This window comes from Delphinapterus leucas, chromosome 2, assembly GCF_059928025.1.
Source record: "Delphinapterus leucas isolate spDelLeu-1000000601 "Yukka" chromosome 2, BTC_Dleu_Yukka2, whole genome shotgun sequence".
Taxonomy (NCBI): Eukaryota; Metazoa; Chordata; class Mammalia; order Artiodactyla; family Monodontidae; genus Delphinapterus; species Delphinapterus leucas.
This window is the reverse complement of record NC_143130.1, coordinates 112,371,329-112,391,825: the sequence shown is the minus strand read 5'-3', so window position 1 is coordinate 112,391,825 and position 20,497 is coordinate 112,371,329.

Sequence of the window (20,497 nt, the reverse complement as noted above, 5' to 3'; positions counted from 1 at the left end):
TCTAGTTTTGTTTTTATGGTGCAGTCTCATGGTATTTTCTTCTACTAGGAAGACATGCCATCATTTCACTGCAACATGTGGGTCAGGACAGCAGGTAAGAATCTGAAGACTCAAATGTCCTTATACATGAGTTAGAAGTGTATATTTTTCTTTTCTTTCTTTTTTTTTTTTTTTTGCGGTACGCGGGCCTCTCACTGTTGTGGCCTCTCCCGTTGCGGAGCACAGGCTCCGGACGTGCAGACTCAGCGGCCATGGCTCACGGGCCCAGCCGCTTCGCGGCATGTGGGGTCTTCCCGGACCGGGGCACGAACCCGCGTCCCCTGCATCGGCAGGAGGACTCTCAACCACTGCGCCACCAGGGAAGCCCATAGAAGTGTATATTTTTCTTAATAAATTATTTGATATAATATCTTTAATTTTTTGCTTACTTCTGATTTTAGCTTAATACAGACTTGCTGTAAAAAATGAGTTAGACCTAGCTGCCAGGTCTAACTCTGAAATTTATTCTCAAGAGCAACTGAGATGTAATAATGGGGGTTTACAAATAGAAAAGTTAATATTCTGATTTAACTTCTGGATTTGGTTTATGTTGGGACTCTGAAAGTCACGCAAATACCCCAAAAGATAAGAATATTTGTTGTCACCAACTACTTACCTTGATTGATCGGAAGTCCTCATGTATTCTACAAGTATGTTGAATTGTTTGAATATTGTACTGTTCCTTCAGTACTCAAAATAAATATCACCAGAAAATCTTTGCAACTTCAGAGATTTATATACTTTATATGGTGTTTAAAACTTTTCATGCATTTTAATAAAAACTGAGTCATTTTTAAAATATGGGGTTTTGGTATAAGTCCACACATCAACTTGGAAGGCATAGTTTTAATGCAGCTGCTGTACATTTTCTTCACAGCTTACTTGTAATGTCATTAGTCATTTTTAGGTCTATTAGTCAGAAGTTTCAAATCTGTAATGTGGTTGTCATACTTAGTAATTATTTTTTAAAATGCTGAAATACAATTTAGTGTGTTGAAATTCAGCTTTATTCACAGATTTCCCCTTCTGTTCTTTTGCAAGAATCAATTTGTATAATGTCAAAATAACAGTGCCTCTCTACACTCTTAAGCATTTTAGATGTGTCATCATATTAATTTTTTGCCCTTTACTACTTCCATTAATTAATTCTGCCCTTTAACTTTTGCTGATCAATGTGGACTAAATTGTAATTGCAACATTTCTATGAAATAATGCCAAATTAAGGCTGATAGTGGCATGCTGTGAGTTAGTGAGGGATTTTAACATTTTTGAGCTTGGTATGTTGATATAAAACCAGATAGACTAAGAATCAACTTTAAAAAATTTTTAATTAAAAAAATGTTTTAATTAAAAAAATTTTATTGAAGTATAGTTGATGTTCAAATTTATATGTTACAGGTGTATAATATAGTGATTCACAATTTTTAAAGGTTATATTCAACATATAGTTATTATAAAATATTGTCTATATTCACCACGTTGTACAATATACCCTTGTAGTTTATTTTATACATAATAGTTTGTACCCCTTAATCTCCTACCCTTATATTGCCCCTCCCCCTTCCCTCTCCCCAGTGGTAACCACTAGTTTGTTTTCTATATCTGTGAGTCTGCTTCTTTTCTGACTGAGAACCAACTTTTGATTTATGTTTAAATTCTAGGTGTGAAGAATTTTGAATATTATATTATGGTTAAAATTTCCTTGCAGTGTCTGCTAAATACTGGTGGTTTGGAGACATGTAGTTTTACATGATCACTATCCCATTAGAGAGTTAAAATGTGCAACGGGGAAATGAAATAATTAAATATCTCATGAATGTTTATATTAATTCTCACATGGATTGAAATATTGACTTTAATCTAGATTACCCAATATGGTTGATTGTTTATCTATTAAGTGAATGTATAATCATTACTTATTCCGCACCAGATAATGTACGAGGAGATGAGGGTAGAGTGATGAATAAAATTTAGTTTCTACTCCAAAAAAACACAGAGTCTGGTGGAGGAGATGAATACATGGTCATATGTGTACAATAAAGTTAGGTGCCACATTGGAGGTATGCACTGGGTACTATGGAAGCACAAAGGAAAGTCACTTGGATCTTCAGGTTTAGGAGAGATATGCCACCCAAGCTCTCTCTTCAAAAAATGTTTTAAAAGTTATAAATGGAATACATGGACATGTAACAACAATTTAATAATTTAGAACAGTTTGTGATCAAAGTCACAGAACCATTTCTATTCAACAGTTATTTGGCTTCCTAAAGCAAGCTCTTTTAAATATTTTTGAATGCATTTCCTTTGGTGGTTCCCCCAGAATACTAAATTATATGATTATACATTCTCTGTGTGTTTTAGGGTTATTTATCATTTTGTTACTTCTGCAGGTTACTTTTTTTTTTTTAACATCTTTATTGGGGTATAACTGCTTTACAATGGTGTGTTAGTTTCTGCTTTATAACAAAGTGAATCAGTTATACATATACATATGTTCCCATATCTCTTCCCTCTTGCATCTCCCTCCCTCCCACCCTCCCTATCCCACCCCTCCAGGCGGTCACAAAGCACCGAGCTGATCTCCCTGTGCCATGCAGCTGCTTCCCACTAGCTATCTACCTTACGTTTGTTAGTGTATATATGTCCATGCCTCTCTCTCGCCCTGTCACAGCTCACCCTTCCCCCTCCCCATATCCTCAAGTCCATTCTCCAGTAGGTCTGTGTCTTTATTCCTGTCTTACTCCTAGGTTCTTCATGACATTTTTTTTCTTAAATTCCGTATATATGTGTTAGCATACGGTATTTGTCTCTCTCTTTCTGACTTACTTCACTCTGTATGACAGACTCTAGGTCTATCCACCTCATTACAAATAGCTCAATTTCGTTTCTTTTTATGGCTGAGTAGTATTCCATTGTATATATGTGCCACATCTTCTTTATCCATTCATCCGATGATGGGCACTTAGGTTGTTTCCATCTCTGGGCTATTGTAAATAGAGCTGCAATGAACATTTTGGTACATGACTCTTTTTGAATTTTGGTTTTCTCAGGGTATATGCCCCTGCAGGTTACTTTTGTGATAATAAATAATACCCTGATACACTATTAAGAATTGATATTATCACCTCTACTGTTTTGTTTACCTTCATCACTCTCCACCATTTACCAGCTACTTTTTTATTTTGTTAAGATTGAAAAAGAATAGATATATGTATAACTAAATCACGCTGCTGTACACCTGAAACTAACACAATGTTGTAAGTCAGCTATATTCCAATATAAAATAAAATTTAAAAAAATGTGACAGACAGCATTTTTATTTTATTTATTTATTATTTTTTTATTTTTTTGCGGTACGCGGGCCTCTGACTGCTGTGGCCTCTCCCGTTGCGGAGCACAGGCTCCGGACGCCCAGGCTTAGCGGCCATGGCTCACGGGCCTAGCTGCTCCATGGCATGTGTGATCTTCCCGGACTGGGGCACGAACCCGTGTCCCCTGCATCGGTAGGCGGACTCTCAACCACTGCGCCACCAGGGAAGCCCCGAGACAGCATTTTTTAAAAAACCTGGAAAGAATTTTTTTTTAAAAGCTTTTTAAATAGTGAAAAAAAAAGAGATTGTTATCATTTGTAATTTGATATGAAACAGCAACAAAGTCTTTCATTCTTTCTCCATAAATTGACTCTGAAAGTTTACATTTTTATAACTGTGCTGTGTCATGTACTGTGCTATGCTGGGATGGTTTTTCTTTTCTTCTTATCAATTGATTAAAATCATGCCAAAGATTTATTTTCTCCACATTTGAATTGTGGCTTTTTACACAACTTTTTTTGTTTGAACTATAGTTGATATCCAGTATTTTGTTAGCTTCAGCTCTACAGCAAAACGATTCAGCTATATAAATATATATTTATATATGTAATACATATATATTCTTTTTCAGATTCTTTTTCATTATAGGTTTTTACAAGATATTTGATACAGTTTCCTGTGCTATATCTAAGATCCTGCATGTGGTGCAGGATCTTAGTTCCCCGACCAGGGACCGAACCCATGGCCCCTGCATTGGAAGCACAGAGTCTTAACCACTGGACCACCAAGGAAGTCCCTATTTGTAGACATTTTATGATGGCTATTCTAACCAGTGTGAGGTGATACCTCATTATAGCACAACTTTGTTTTTTTGCCCTTTGGTTAGCAACTGACTTTTCTCTCTTGTTTTAAAAAAAAGTAATATGCATCTTACATTTTCATATATTTCCCTTATATCTACTCAAGCAGAGACCTTTTCCCAAATGCCTTCCTCCTGGCACCATCAATCTTTCTACTCTAATCTGAATCAGTTGCTTTCTAGGGCTACTGTATAGCCTCTCTCCAGCAATTTCCTTCATTGCTTTCCTGAGTGGGATCCATAGTTTCTAAATCCCGTTTCTTCTCTTTCTCTTTCTTTTTTTTCTTTTTTGTCCCTTACTGTTCTAGTCAACATTGCAAAGTAACTGTTTGAAAAAAATATATAGTATTAGCAAATGTCTGTATTCTGCTCTCACTGTGTGAGAGTTTGTGTGTGTGTGTGTGTGTGTGCACGCGTGTGTGTGTGTGTGAGAGAGAGAGAGCAGAAGAGAGAAGGAGAGAGAGATTATATATTGGACTGGGTATATCATTTTAGAGTCATAAAATTTCACCGTTAACTGGAAGGCATTTATCAATTTTCTTGACATCAGTATTGGTGATAAGTCTAAGTCAACCCATTCTCATTCTTTTTTAGATAACCTGTTTTTAATTTTGGAAACTTTTATAATCGTCTCTAGGTGTGAGTTTTAATTACTATCATTCTACGTGTTATTTTGCACTTTAAACACTCAGATCTTTCAGCTGTGAAGAATTGGTCTGTTATTTCTCTATTAATTTCTTCTCCATTTTCTGCATTCATTCTTTTTAAAATTTCTGTTATTCAGATGTTGGACTTCTGTGATGGTTCCCTGTAACTCATCTTTTCCTTTGTGCTTTCTGACTCTTTGCATTTCTACTTTACTTTCTAGGAGAAGTGCTCGACTTTATTTTCTAAGCATTTATTTTTAATTCCATTTAGTTAATTGTCTATTCTGCACTTTTCAGCCTCTAACAATCTGTTGATATCAGTCATTTGCTGATAATATGTCTCCTACATTCTTCTCAGTTATGTATTAATTCTATTTTTATAGATTTCTGTTTTTGTTTTAATGGAGTCTCAGGAGAGATGAAAAGTAAAGGTGTATCACTGAAACCTAGTATGAGTTTGTGGGGGAACTGCAAGCAGTAACAGATTAAGGTTAAAGTATTAAACTAGGAATAGCAGGACAAATGACTAAAATAATTGCTAGGCATCATATCACGAGGGCCTTTTAGATACACTCTACTAAGAATTTTAGATTTTATCTTACAGGAACTTAATGCTTTGATTGTGAAAGTGGTAAGATTATATGAGGAAGATATATTTAGAGACTAGAGGCAGGGAGGAAAGTTAGAAGGTTGAAAGAGTTCATATTGGTAATCAGAATGTGATTACCAATATGACTAAGACTCTGCGCTCCCAATGCAGGGGGCCCAAGTTCGATCCCAGGTCAGGGAACTAGATCCCATGTGCCACAACTAAGAAGTTCACATGACTCAGATAAAGATCCCGCATGCCGCAACTAAAAGATCCCTCACGCGCCAACGAAGATCCCGCGTGCTGCAGCTAAGACCTGACACAGACAAATAAATAAATTAATAAATTCTAAAAAATAAAGTGAGTTTATAATGTAGGTATTATTTTTCTTATTTTACAGATAAGGAAACTGGCTTAGAGATGTTAAATATCCTAGATTACTGTCAATTTAACAAAATGATCATTTATCAATGAGCAAGTGGGGTGAACTTCAGGGAGGAGACTGATTTCCTTATATGAATCCTAGGAAAAAAACATAATAGGTGGTTAACTGCTTCCATGTAAAACTGATTTCTACCATAAATGTAATCACACATCTCCTGTTAACAATGCTATGTTTCTTTCTTTGTTGGCTGATTATTTAGTCTATCTATTGATTTCTTTTCTTTTTATTATCATTTTATTTGCAGTAGAGTCAATCAATTCTAGGCAAAATTGAAAAGTAGATGGATTATATCTTTTCGTCCTAAGAAATACCTCACACATCTCTACTTTTCATGCACCCTATCCTTCAATAAAAACTATTTTTGGAAAAATAGATGAAATCAATCATTTATAACTAGATATAAATTCAAATTGTTTTTCCTCCTCCTCCTCAGATTATCTAGAATCTTATTTTCCCTTTAATAGATGTTTAACTCTATTAAAGGAAATCTAGGCATTTTTGAGTAAGCAAGTTAGACTTTGGGAAATTGGGAAGTGATCTTTTCATGGATTCCTGAAATATCATAAATTAGGTTCAGAGTAATTTACTTATATTTCATACAAACCATAAAATAAAATAAAATAACAACTTATTATTAAATATCTGCTTGTTGGAAAATGATTTAAAAGATATTTTTAAATGTCACATTATAATATCTATCTTTTGTTGATCACCGGACAATGACCTAAAGTAATTTGGAAGTTCCAAGCTTTTATATAAAGTCTCATCATGAAATTTGATTATATACAGTTGTTGAATTTAGGTATCATTGCTATACTTGGATTGTATTGGTAGAGTTGGCTCTTAGTTATACACTTTTAAAGATTGCTTATATTTTGATATATGGATGCCTGGCTACTCTCAATTAGATCAGACCTACACTGATCAAGAATAATGATGGGAAGTGCTGATGATGTATTTCTTGGACAGCTTCAGTGAATAGGATATACTGGTCTCTATTAGTCTGAGACTAGGATGCTCTGACAAAGAGGACAAAGATTCAATAAATTAAAGAAGATGTAATTTGATTTCTCCTTTAAATAACAGTCCAAACTGAATGATTCAACTCTGCTCCATGAGGTTATTCAGAGATACAGTTTCTTCCCATTGGTTGCCCTCATCCTTTAGGGTTGTCATCCTCTGTATGGCGGAGATGGAGTCTCTGTGAATCCCAGATGATAAGGAGAGAGACAACATGGTGGAGGCATACTCATGGATTTAAGTAACCTACTTTTGTTAATAAGGATATTGATCTACCATTGATATTCTGAAGCCATTATCAGTCAAATATTAACATTTATTTTCAGACTTTGGGCTACTTAGTTTTCTACTTATAAATTTTATCTGTTCTTAAAAATTGCAAGTAACACTGCTTGATGATGAGGGAAGAGCATTTTCCCTAATTGGACAAAAAATAGATTCTGCCTATTGTGAGATTATTTGAATGTTTAGGTCTTTGTAAGTTGAAAAAATGAAGTTGTAAAATTTGTGTTAGGTAAATCTCTCACTTTAAATTGGATTCAAGACATTATCATGGGTGCCAATAACTGTAATAGTGTGAATCCTTGAACTCTAAGGTTTAGGTTTGGATCTAATTGACAACTACACTGTCAACTCTTGTAAGTGCGTGAGCCATGTTTTATTCATCTCTCTATACCTAGTTCTTGGCATATAGTAGATAATCAAAAATATTAAGTGGATACTCAATAATTCTTTAATAGGTTCATATTCAATATTAATATATAAGTAATTATTAATTTTTGTCCTGTGCTATGTGGTAAACAGGAGCCAAAGATGGGTAAGACAAATGGTCTGGTTAACAGAGGAGAGGAGATTAGACAAGGGCAAACATAACTATAATATAAAATGAGTTAAACTGAGTATCCTGAGATAAATGTAAACAATGTACAACAGAGGTTCAAGGTGTAGAGAGTTTGGAGATTTAGGAACAACTTCAGGAGGATGTGACATCTGAGTTGATCCTTGAAAGGTGGTTGTGTAACTGCATGGTAGATTGGAAAGATTGTCATGGCAGAGAGCACATTACATATAGGATCAGTGCAAATCAGACTATTTTTCACCTCTGAAGTGCCATAGCTATTCCACGGAACTTGATTCCTAATATGTAATAACGATTTTGTACTAAGGTTATTGCCCTCATTGACTTCACTAAAATATAAACTTTTTGAGGGCTATATGTTGATAAATCTTGTATCCTCTGCTAAATCTATGAGTGCTCTGTGCATAAAAGTATTTTACAAATTTACTCTATATCTTTCAAATTACCAAAAATTTTATAGTTTTGCTAATTATGTTAGATCCACCAGCTGAATATCGTCTAGTGACCTCAGCTGACTCCATGTGGAGTAGAAGTATCACCCATTCTAACCGTATCTGATTTCTTGACCTGATTTCATTAATCATGAAATATAATAATTGGCCATTGTAAAACACCAAGTTTTAGGTTAGTTTATCACATGGCCACAGATAGGTAGAGCAGGCCATTATGAAGATTAATTATGAAGATTAAGTGAGTTAATTTATATAAAATCTTAGCCTAGTATCTGCTACATAGTAAAAATTTCACAAACATTTGTTGCTATTGTAATATTATTGCACCTAAACCACAATTATGAAATCTGCATTTAGGTGTGTACCTCTGTGTGTGTGTGATTTGCAAAGAGAAAATGAACTCAAAATGAAAGGCAATAATATGATACAGTTTCATATAAAATAGGCTTTGTTAAGTAGTCATTCTATAAGGAATTCTTGTTTTTCTCTGGCTAAGCATTAAATAATGAGGTTTATTTCCTTCAAGGTGTTTTTTTTTTCCCCTAGGCTTTTTCTCATATCACTTTATATTGTCCATCTGAACAGCCCATCTGAATGATCTTCTGTACTTCCTTGGCTTCAGTTTCCATCATGTGTTAATGAACCCCAAATATTTATTTTTAGCCCATCTTATTTTTGAACTTCAGATGTGAATATTTAACTGCTTACTGAAAATCTCCCTCATGGTAAAAATTGAACCCATCAACTCATCATCTTTTCTCCTCAAATTTCCACTCAGGTATTTAAGTCAAAACCTGACTTAAAAAACCTGGTTTTAAGTAAAGAGTCTGGCCTAAGACCACAAATCACATTGGTTGTATGTTCATTAAAATAGGACCCTGTCAGGGCTTCCCTGGTGGCGCAGTGGTTGAGAGTCCGCCTGCCGATGCAGGGGACACGGGTTTGTGCCTTGATCCAGGAAGATCCCACATGCCGCGGAGCGGCTGGGCCCATGAGCCATGGCCGCTGAGCCTGCGCTTACGGAGCCTGTGCTCCGCAACGGGAGAGGCCACAACAGTGAAAAAGAAAAAAAAAAGGACCCTGTCTAAAATGGTAATTGAAAAGTTTGAGGCCTTCATAACCAAACTTATATACTATGGTACTGACACTTTTAGGTGCATGAAACAACAATGCATATAAATAGTGAAGAACGCATTATAAAGTATTTGCTATTTGGGATATGCTAAGAAGACTGTAATAGTTTGGTAAGTCTTGGGATTTAGACCTTTTCTAGTTTTAGTTTGTTTTTCTTGCTCAAATCTATTGAAGCTTGTGACCATATACCTTAATCCAAATTTAATCTGAAGGATGTCAAACAGGCATATACACTTCATTTGTCTACGTATTTCTTAACGCATTGGTACCTTTAGCAGAAATAAAGCCCATTGCTTTTCCCAGTTGGCACACAACATCTTTCCTCTCCTCTCCATAACCTTGTCAAGAGCAGCCATTATTCTACACTAGCCATGTGTCCAGTTCCATATAAGTACTCAAAATCTTAATATTTCAAATCAACTTTAATCAGATATTTGTACTTAATTATTTCCTGTCTCCTAGTGTCTTTTTTTCCGTATCATTTTTATTTGTATTTTAATACCACTTTTGGTAATTTGTGGTGCTCTTATCTTTAATCCCTGGAAATAATTTTAGCAAAAATTTCAGTGACTTAAATTTGGGAGACACTGCATCTTTCTGTTGAAGATTTACCATATATGCTAACATGCTTAAACTCCGAAAAGTAAAGGCTTGCAGGAAAATTATATCAATACTTGTTTAGTTTGTTTAATCCAGGGGTTGGCATAGAACTTTAAAAATGTACAACATTTGTCATGCTATTTATTCTTTAGTTGAAGAGACTTTAGAACTTAAAAATTGATACTTTAGTTAACTTCATGAATGCCTTTGCTACTGCATGGACAAAGTGGGAGAGGAAATCTTTCATACGTATGCTTTCCACTTGGTTAGACTACATGGGAGGCTTTTTTCTCTTTCTTAAATTGCTTCCTTAGTTGTTCACTTTCACCTCAGATGATTTCCAAAATTCCTTGACAATCAGTCTTAGGTGGGTTTACTTTCTGAAGGTGAGATTCTTCCCTTCCACTGTCCCCATTCTTAAATTACTAAATCCTTGTGTCCTATTTCTTTTGACTCTTTGCCTTCTTCTTTTCCTTTCTTACATTGCAGTCTTTGTCTTGCCAATGCTCCTTCAGCATTATAGTATATTAATATTTTTGTGTTCCCACAATGATTTCATAAAAAGTTTATCCATTAGAGGATAGCTGTTTACCTCAGAATGCTTCATTTGACAAATTATTTTGCATAGGTTTCCTTTAACCTGAAATCTCTGCACCTCAGATGGGTTCTAAATATCCTTGACTTTTAAGAAACGTTTTAGTTGCATAAAAAGAATGCTGCCTATCATGGCTGTAGAATGGATCTGCTGGCCATGGAGGACCAATGCATTGCAAGGGATTGGATCTTGTGTACACTCTCTTTCCCCTCTTGCTACAAGTAAACACTGTACTAGTTGAGTCTGGTGTATTATCTGTGTGCAACTTTGAATATTGCACAAGTCTCTTCCCTAGGTGTCACTTATATGCCTTTTAAGCTTGGCTGCACTCACGTTATTTTCTATCCTGTGGCATAGACTGACCACCCAGTGAATAAAATAAAGCTTCTCCTTCCCAAGCCTCACAAGAATTGTGCCATGATTTGTAGGTGAGAAGAGAATTACAAGCCATTAATCATTCATAAATACTGATTACCACTGAGAATGGCTACTTCAAGTCTACAAGCTTATTGCTACTTCTGTAACATTCTTAGGCCACAGAACATTGGCCAATCCATCAATCAGCTCAGATTAGCTGATGTGCCTTTGGTCCAACTTCCTAGATGGACCACATCACCATTCCTCTCTTATGTCTCATGGTCTTCCTCTCAGGAATTCTTCCAGGAATCAGGGGTGAATTCCCTCATTGTTCTGGATACTCAGACCTCTCTAATTTCATGTTTAGAGGGATCTCCACTCCACACTCTCTTTTGCAATGTTTGATAATGATTACCATTAAAACTAGAATCTGAATCATTACCAACAAAGATATTATTTACATTTCCTTGAACCAGAAGGCATACTCTTTAAAACATTCCACGAGGGAAGGGATGGGATACCATCTGTCTAGGATGGCAGAGAAAGGGGAAAGTAACAAAACAGTTAAATGTCCACATTAAATTATTTGAACATTCATATTCTGCCAAATTTGTATTTAAGTGTGCATGTTATTTTCAATAATTAGAGTGATACAAATAGATCTTAAGAAATAGCAAAAAAATAAAAAGAAATCCACGTTTTTTTCAAATTGGAGTCAAGGAGATACGGAAATTCTTCCCATTTTAAGTGCTCCTTAATTAATGGCATTTCTGTGGTTGAATTTATATCAACAAAGAGAATTGGAGATTAAGGCAATTAATCAGCAAATTCAGCTTAAAAATAGCAATTGAAAAATAAGTGAAATTTCCTACAGAATTCTAGGGTTTGGTATCTATACAGATAAGATTCATTAGGTGGATGCATAACTCTCTTCTTTACTCTCATGAAAGATTGTTCTCTGATTGTCACTGTGTATAAAGTAAAATAAAGATAGATTATACAAATATTCTGATTGATTAAAAGATTAAAATTGTAAGTCTTCCTAGAAATATGTCAGGATTCAAGAATATCTTATTGCAGTTTTCTTCCTACTGTAAATAAAGGATCAACAAACATCTTCTAATAACTCACAACTGCCTCTTTTCCTGTTAGAACATGTCATCCAGCACTTTTTGATTACATGTTCTCAGGTAATAGCTGGGACAGATTGACCAAAGGAGAGCAATTTCTTTAATCAGGGTAACATAATGATTCCATCACAAACTTTAGATAGGACTATGGGTATTACCATTTTGTTGTTGTTGTTGTCTATTAATAATGCTGTATCTTTAGTGGAATTGAAGACAGCTTTCTGTAGACCTCAATGCAACTTTGTAAAAGACCATAACAATGCCTTTAGAATAAAATCCATTTGCTGTTCTACAGAGAAGCAAGTTTTCTGGTAATTTGGCCATAATTCGAGGACAGGACCCCTAAGCAATGGGATGTGGTAAGCAAAAATCTGAATTTTCTGCCTGGCTAAAACCAATGACCTTGAGCTTCTCCATGATCTTGAGTTGCTTTGTGGGCATTGTTTTCCTTACCTATGAAAAGAAGAGTTTGTCCAACATGTTCTGAGGTTCTTTCAGTTCTAAAATTTTTTGGCTAATTTACCTGGAACCCAAGAGGTTCCCTGAATCTGGCTGGTGTGCAATAAATATTTAATGATTATAAAAAATATTTAACTTCCAAATGGGGAGAACAAACATATGGAAATATTGTGATATCTCAACCTTTGTGATTTTGGGAGCAGAATCAATGTGATTAAAATTACAAACCCAATGAATTCCCTGTTTACTTCAGTCAAAGAGAAATAGTTGTTGTCTAAAAACAATCTGAACTACTCCTAGAGTAATGGAAATAAAAACAAAAGTAAACAAATGGGACCTAATGAAACTTTAAAGCTTTTGCAAAGCAAAGGAAACTACAAAAAGGACAAAAAGACAACCCTCAGAATGGGAAAAAAATATTTGCAAACGAATCAATGGACAAAGGATTAATCTCCAAAATATATAAACAGCTCATGCAGCTCAATATTAAAAAAACAAACAACCCAATCCAAAAATGGGCAGAAGACCTAAATAGACTTTCTCCAAAGAAGATATACAGATGGCCAAGAAGCACATGAAAAGCTGCTCAACATCACTAATTATTAAAGAAATGAAAATCAAAACTACAATGAGGTATCATCTCACACCAGTTAGAATGGGCATCATCAGAAAAATCTACAAACAACAAATGCTGGAGAGGGTGTGGAGAAAAGGGAACCCTCTTGCACTGTTGGTGGGAATGTAAATTGATACAGCCACTATGGAGAACAGTATGAAGCTTCCTTAAAAAACTAAAAATAGAATTACCATACGATCCAGCAATCCCACTACTGGGCACATACCCAGAGAATACCTTAATTCAAAAAGACATATGCACCCCAATGTTCATTGCAGCACTATTTACAATAGCCAGGTCATGGAATCAACCTAAATGCTCATCAACAGACGAATGGATAAAGAAGATGTAGTACGTATATATGATGGAATATTACTCAGCCATAAAAAGTAATGAAATTGGGTCATTTGTAGAGACGTGGATGGATCTAGAGACTGTCATACAGAGTGAAGTAAGTCAGAAAGAGAAAAACAAATATTGTATATTAACGCATATATGTGGAACCTAGAAAAATGGTACAGATGAAACTGTTTGCAGGGCAGAAATAGAGACACAGATGTAGGGAACAAACATGGAGGCCAAGGGGGGAAGGTGGCAGGGGAGGTGGTTTTGGTGGGATGAATTGGGAGATTGGGGTCGACATATAGACACTAATATGTATAAAATAGATAACTAGTTAGAACCTGCTGTATAAAAAACTAAAATAAAATTCAAAAATTCAAAAAAAAATCTGAACTAAGTGCAAGCAAAATACCCCATATACTAGTTGGAAATATATATTGATAGTAAACATTATTATTTCTATCTTTGATAAAATGCTGAATTAGTGGTTTGAATGTATTAAAAGTAATGAATGTATTTAAAAGGAAGTTTTTTAGCTAGTTGAGCATTTTATACTTTGTGACTATAACCAGTGTGTTTAGTATTTTAAAAATATATATCAGGAGGGAAAGGGATCAATTACAACTATTTACAAAGTAATTCTTTCTGAGAATGACCTTAAGACTAGCAGAAAAGATTTTCCACAATAAAGATATAAAGAAAGAACTACAACCAGATGGGTAAGGAGGGTGGAGATGTGGTCTAGTCAGGACCCACACTCCCATTTATGTGACCATAAGCAGGAAGGATATCTCAATCATGGAGGTCCTCCTGGAGGAGTGAGGAGGTCTTCCTCAAACCCCACATTGAGCTCAGAGGCAACAGTTTGAAAGGGGTCTGGGTCAGACCCACTTGCTGACTTGGAGAGCCTCCTGGAGAGGGACAAGGCAGCTGGGCCTACCCCTGGGGACTGAGATGCTGGTGGCAGCCATTTTTGCGGTCTCATTCTACCTTGCTGACAATGACACTGGTGGGCACCATTTTGGAATCCTCCCTCTAGCCTATTAGCACTGGGGGCCTGCCACACTCACTAGCATATCTGTAGCAATCACATGCCACTAGGCCTTGCAGCCAGCAATGCTGGAGTGCCTATCCTGTCCACCAGCATGCCTGCAGCAACCGCACAAGGCAAGGGCTTGCAGACAGTCAGTTCAGTGCACCCACAGCAATCAGCCTCGGCAAAACAGAAGGGAGTTTGTAACCCTTAAAGGAAACACCCCTGGAACATCTCTCTCTGGTGGCCAGAGGGGAACCTGCTGCTGAAGCTCATAGAACATCTCCTACATAAGGCCACTTCTCAAAGACTGGGAGACATAGTGCATAATACATACATAACACATAGACCTAAACAAAGAATTAGGCAAAATGAGGAGAAAGATAAATACCTTTCAACAAAAAAAACAAGACAATACCTCAGAAAAAGAACTAAATGAAATGGAGATAAGCAATCTATCTGATAACTAGTTCAAGGCAATGATCATAAAGATGCATACCAAACTCAGGAGAATAATGGAAGGACACAGTGAGAACTTTAATAAAGAGTGAATTAGAGCCAAAGAATACAACAACATAAACACACCAGAGAAAATACACCAGAAACATACACCAGAGAGAATCAACAGTAGATTAGATGATACAGAAGAATGGATCAATGATCTGGAACACAGAGTAGTGGAAATCACCCAACTGGAACAACAAAAAGAAAAAAAAATTAAATGAGGATAGTTTAAGGGACCTCTGGGACAACATCAGCAAGTCTATCTGATAGAATCATATATCATTAGGTATTTGTATGACCATTAAAAGCTAAAATAGAAAAAAAAGAAGTATATATATATATATTTTTTTTGGGGGGGTGCTGTACGCGGGCCTCTCACTGTTGTGGCCTCTCCCGTTGCGGAGCACAGGCTCCGGTCGCGCAGGCTCAGTGGCCATGGCTCACAGGCCCAGCCACTCCACAGCATGTGGGATCCTCCCGGACCGGGGCACGAACCCGTGTCCCCTGCATCGGTAGGCGGACTCTCAACCACTGCGCCACCAGGGAAGCCCCTAAAGAAGTATATTTTTAATTGACATTTCTTACACATATAGAGTGAATTGACAATTCTTATGGGTATAAAGTTGCTAATAATAGTTTACATTTCTTGAGTACCTGCACTGTTCTAAATACTAACCTTTATTTATCCTTTAATCCTTTTAACAACCCTATAAGAAATTTAGTATTATTATCATCCTACCCATCTTGTAGGTGAGGAAATTGAAGACCAGAGAAGTTTATTAATTTTCCCAAAAGTACGCAGTCAGTAAGTGGTAAAGCGAAGCTCTTAACCAACTGTAATATTGGCATCCTTTGATGATTTCTGAAAACACGACTAAATTATGTAAAATGTATTAATACATCCTTATTTATTTATAAATTTACTAACAAAAATGGACCTTTTCATGTGTTCAAACAAAATTTTCTCCTTCATTAACATCTGCAATTGTAATTTCTATTTCTTTACACTTTGTAAGATAAAAAGCTGTAGTATCAACTTTTTCTTTTTCTAATCTGAGATTGCAATTCAGTTATATGATTTCCTATCATGTGTGCTAGAATATATCAATACCTTTTATCTTTTGCTTTGAATATGAGGGAGCTAATTTCTGATGAATTTCTCTGAGCTGAGAAGTACTATGCTCTGTATGAAGTCATAAGTAGCCCATATATGTCTCTTTTCATTCTTTCAGGAGGTCTTATTTAGTTTTGTTAGCATTATCTCAGCCCAGAATGTATTGCATTTAGAAATCATTGAATCATCTGTTTTACTCAAGTAGCTGACATTCAATCACACATTAATATTACTTCATTTCTTATTCAGAGGTTTAAAACTCTCTTTCATTATCTTTCAAAACCTTAAAAGGGATTGACAATTATAATGATGTGTCTTGTGATACAAAGAGTAATAAATTGTAAATAAGCCATGAATAGGAATGATATAAAAGAAAGAAGGCTGAGAAAAAAACCCAGTCAAATGGTATACAATAATTTCTTCTTGGGCTTCCCTGGTGGCGCAGTGGTTGAGAGTCCGCCTGCTGATGCAGGGGACACGGGTTCGTGCTCCGGTCTGGGAAGATCCCACATGCCGCGGAGCGGCTGGGCCCCGGAGCCATGGGCGCTGAGCCTGTGCATCCAGAGTCTGTGCTCCACAACGGAAGAGGCCACAACAGTGAGCGGTCTGCATACCGCAAAAAAAAAAAAAAAAAAATTGCTTCTTTCAGTCAAGGAAATAAATGATTGTTGCAATAGAATCTAACTATTCCAAGACCCTTTAAGGACAATTTCTATTGCAAAGTGAGAACATTTGAAGTTCCATTTGAATAAGGCAGCACTTCTGGCCTGTGAAAGCAGATAAGTTTTCAGGATTCTCCTCGTGGAAAAGACAAGCCTATGAAAAAAAAAGGCCTATCAATAGACATATCTTAGCAGGAAAACACTTAGTTTCCTAATGCTGGGCAAATAGGTATCTGTCCTTGATTTAATGGCTGTATTTCTATAATCATGGATTCTCAGAGGGTCACACTGATACATGGTTAGATGAGAAATTATACAGATTTCAGTGAATTCTTATTGAAATCTATACTTTAAAAATGAAAAGGTTTTGATTTGATCAATCTGAAAGTCCTATCCAAACTTACTCAGAATACATATGAGATTATATCATGAAAATTTGATAATTTGGGGCTAAAATTTTGCTTTTCAGAGTTGTAAATAGCTTTTCTGAACTCTAGAAATCATATTGCTCAATGTTTTTGTAAGTGATGAAGAAGGTTATTTAGGAAGTAATACATATCAGTTAGAAGGCTTTGTGAAGAAAGTGATTGAAAAATTGACTTAAGACGGCTTAAAAATAAGAAAATTTATTATCTTCCAGGGATAACATCAAAGTGGATTGAATCAGCAGCTCAACCTTGCCATCAAGGGTCCAAGTTCTTTTAGCCTCTCTGCTCTGCTAACTGCAACACCAGCTTTACACGCCACTGGCTTCCTTTATGATCGTGAGATGGATGCTGTACATTTTTTTGTTTTTGTTGTGTGTGTGTGTGTGTGTGTGTGTGTGTGAAAGAGAGAGAGAGGCTTTTTGTGAATACTTTAATTAAATTGGGATTATTTAAGAAAGAGAAGAAAAGAAGAAATGATGCTGGGTGATCATCAGTGTCCAACACAGGTAAGCAATGTAAGAAAACAGAACCATGTCACTATGTTTTAATGATAATTTTTGTGGATAGCATATTCTAGTATAATCTGACTTCATTGCACTAATATTATTGTGTACAATGTTGAAAGCCATATTGAAAAATTTTTCAAAAAAAAACCTCCAAAAAAGAGATTATTTTTCCTTTAAACTATTATTTTTCCTTTAAACTATTAAAATAAAATAATATTAATAATAGTCTAGTTTTAAGTAGGATGCTACATTCTTGGTGTTTCTTTTACTGTTATGGTTAATTACATGACTATATATTACATGGATTATATTATATTATTAATTATTATATCTAATCAATTAATTATTAATTCATTATGTTTAATCAATTTATTATATTATTAACTATTGCTTAATTAATTATTATTAATTATATTATTATTATATTATATTATAATATATTATATTACATGGATTATATATTACATGGATAAATTCCTATTTATTGGGAACATTTTTTGGAAATCAGTTATAACCACTTAACACATAAGCTCTAAATTCTTAATTATACAGATGCAAAATGGAATTTTAAAATGTAAAGTAATTTTATAAATTTGTAAGCCTTTATTGTATATGGCAGAGATTGTTACTTATTCTCACAAGCTTGAGTTGGACCATGACTGCTTAGAATAAAGACTGCTTTGCAGCCTCCCTTGCAGCTAGGTGGAGCCATATTATCAAGGTCTTCCACTGGGATGTAAGCAGAAGTGATGTGTGCAACTTCCAGTTTATGCTTTTAAAGGGAAAGTGTAACACTTTATGGTTGGTAGAAACAACAGGAAAGAAGGAACCTGGACACTTGGTGACTTTAAACAGAAGATCTGATGCATCAGCCTAGATACTTATGTCTACCTTGTACAAGCCATTTTTAATTTAGGCTGAACCTACATCCCAGTACCATAAACTATCTAGAAGTAAGGTGTGGCTCTCTGAGACTAGAAACTGAATTACAATTCTTCTGGGTACAATATAAAATACGTTGCTTGGTTTTAAATATTTTTAGGAGGAAGTAGCATCATATGGAGCTCCCAATATTTTTATTTTGATATTGTAGTTCCTTATGAATGCAGCAGATTTAACTGTTTTGAATGAATTTACTCATTTTAAGCAATTAACATCCGATCACTTTACTTAAAATAATCAAACCATTTGTGTATATATATATGTATATATATACAGCATACACCTCCACTGTTTACTGTCTCAAAGCATTTTAACAAGCTATTGTGCTGGCAGAATTAATTAGATCTGAAAACTGGTATAATGAAAACAATAAAAGCTACAAGAATGCATTAAAATAGAATACCAAAATAATAGAATCTAAGGTTTTTAAAGTTGTGTTTGACTAGTCAAATGTTCCTTAATAATTAGATGCATCAGAGTACATTGTTCATTATAATATTAAAAGGAATGTAATAAAATGAAAATTGAGGCAATAGAGAATTCAGTATGCATAATTATTTTAAACTTAAAATCTTCCCCATAATGAACATAGCTAAAAACATAAAAGACAAATGATAGAGAAATTAGAAGCAATTATGAAAGGAATTCTCAGCAGAAATTTCTGATTTAAATTAAAGCCTATGATTAAAAATCTTCTGCCTTTTTGTCCTTCTCCACTCTTCCCACAATCACTACTGCTGCAGCACCTTGTAACTTAATTTCTTTTCCTCAAAGACAGTCTATGCTTGATCCATAGCAAGAATGAACATATCAACTTCAGGTCTTTTTGGTTTTTGTTTCTACATGCACTAATGCTTAACTTTTAAAAGAACAAAGATGGAAATGCTATTGAACAGAGGCCATGAAAAATGGAATTATTTTTCACCTGCATAACTTTGTTAATTTTGTAAGTGAAAATTTTGTAAGTGAAACAGGGGATCTTTTCATTTTTTTTTTTTTTTTTTGAGGTTTGAAATGTAGCACAGTGTATTTTGGTGGTTTTGAGCATCTACTCAGGGAGTGTTCTAGATGCTGGAGACACAACAGTAAACAAAATCACTTGTTATTATGTTTACATTCTGGTGATTAAATTAATACTACACCATAAAACAAGTATGGGACAATTCAAGAAAGTTCTTTTTTTTTTTTTCCGGTACACGGGCCTCTCACTGTTGTGGCCTCTCCCATTGCTGAGTACAGGCTCTGGACGTGCAGGCTCAGCGGCCATGGCTCACGGGCCCAGCTGCTCCGCGGCATGTGGGATATTCCCAGACCAAGGCACGAACCCGTGTCCCCTGCATCGGCAGGCAGACTCTCAACCACTGCGCCACCAGGGAACCCCAATTTCATACATATTTAATGTATGGTGCCTATGAACATAATTACTATGCTACATTGTTATACAGCAAGAAATAATTCTGAGTTTCTGGCATACTTGAGATTGTCAATAATTCTGTATATAGGAAGGTTATTTTAGAATTCAATCCTGAATTCAGATTTTAGAAGAACCAGTTCACCAAGTAAAAAGCACAAGAGGCGTTTAAAGAAAAAACCCACATATTTAGGGTATATAAAATATATTAGAGAATATACATCTATTATAGCTAAGGAAGTACAAAGATGCTTGCCTTACTTTAAAGGTAATTGTGTGAAAAAAGTAGCATTCAAAGGTATAAGAATATCTTTTCCACATCTGTGGTATATAATTAACAAACTTCTCTACACTTATTCAGAAAAGAAAGTAATAAACCACTTGTAAATAATGGTAGTCTTGCATTCTATATACTTAAATGTCAATAATCTGAACATAAATTT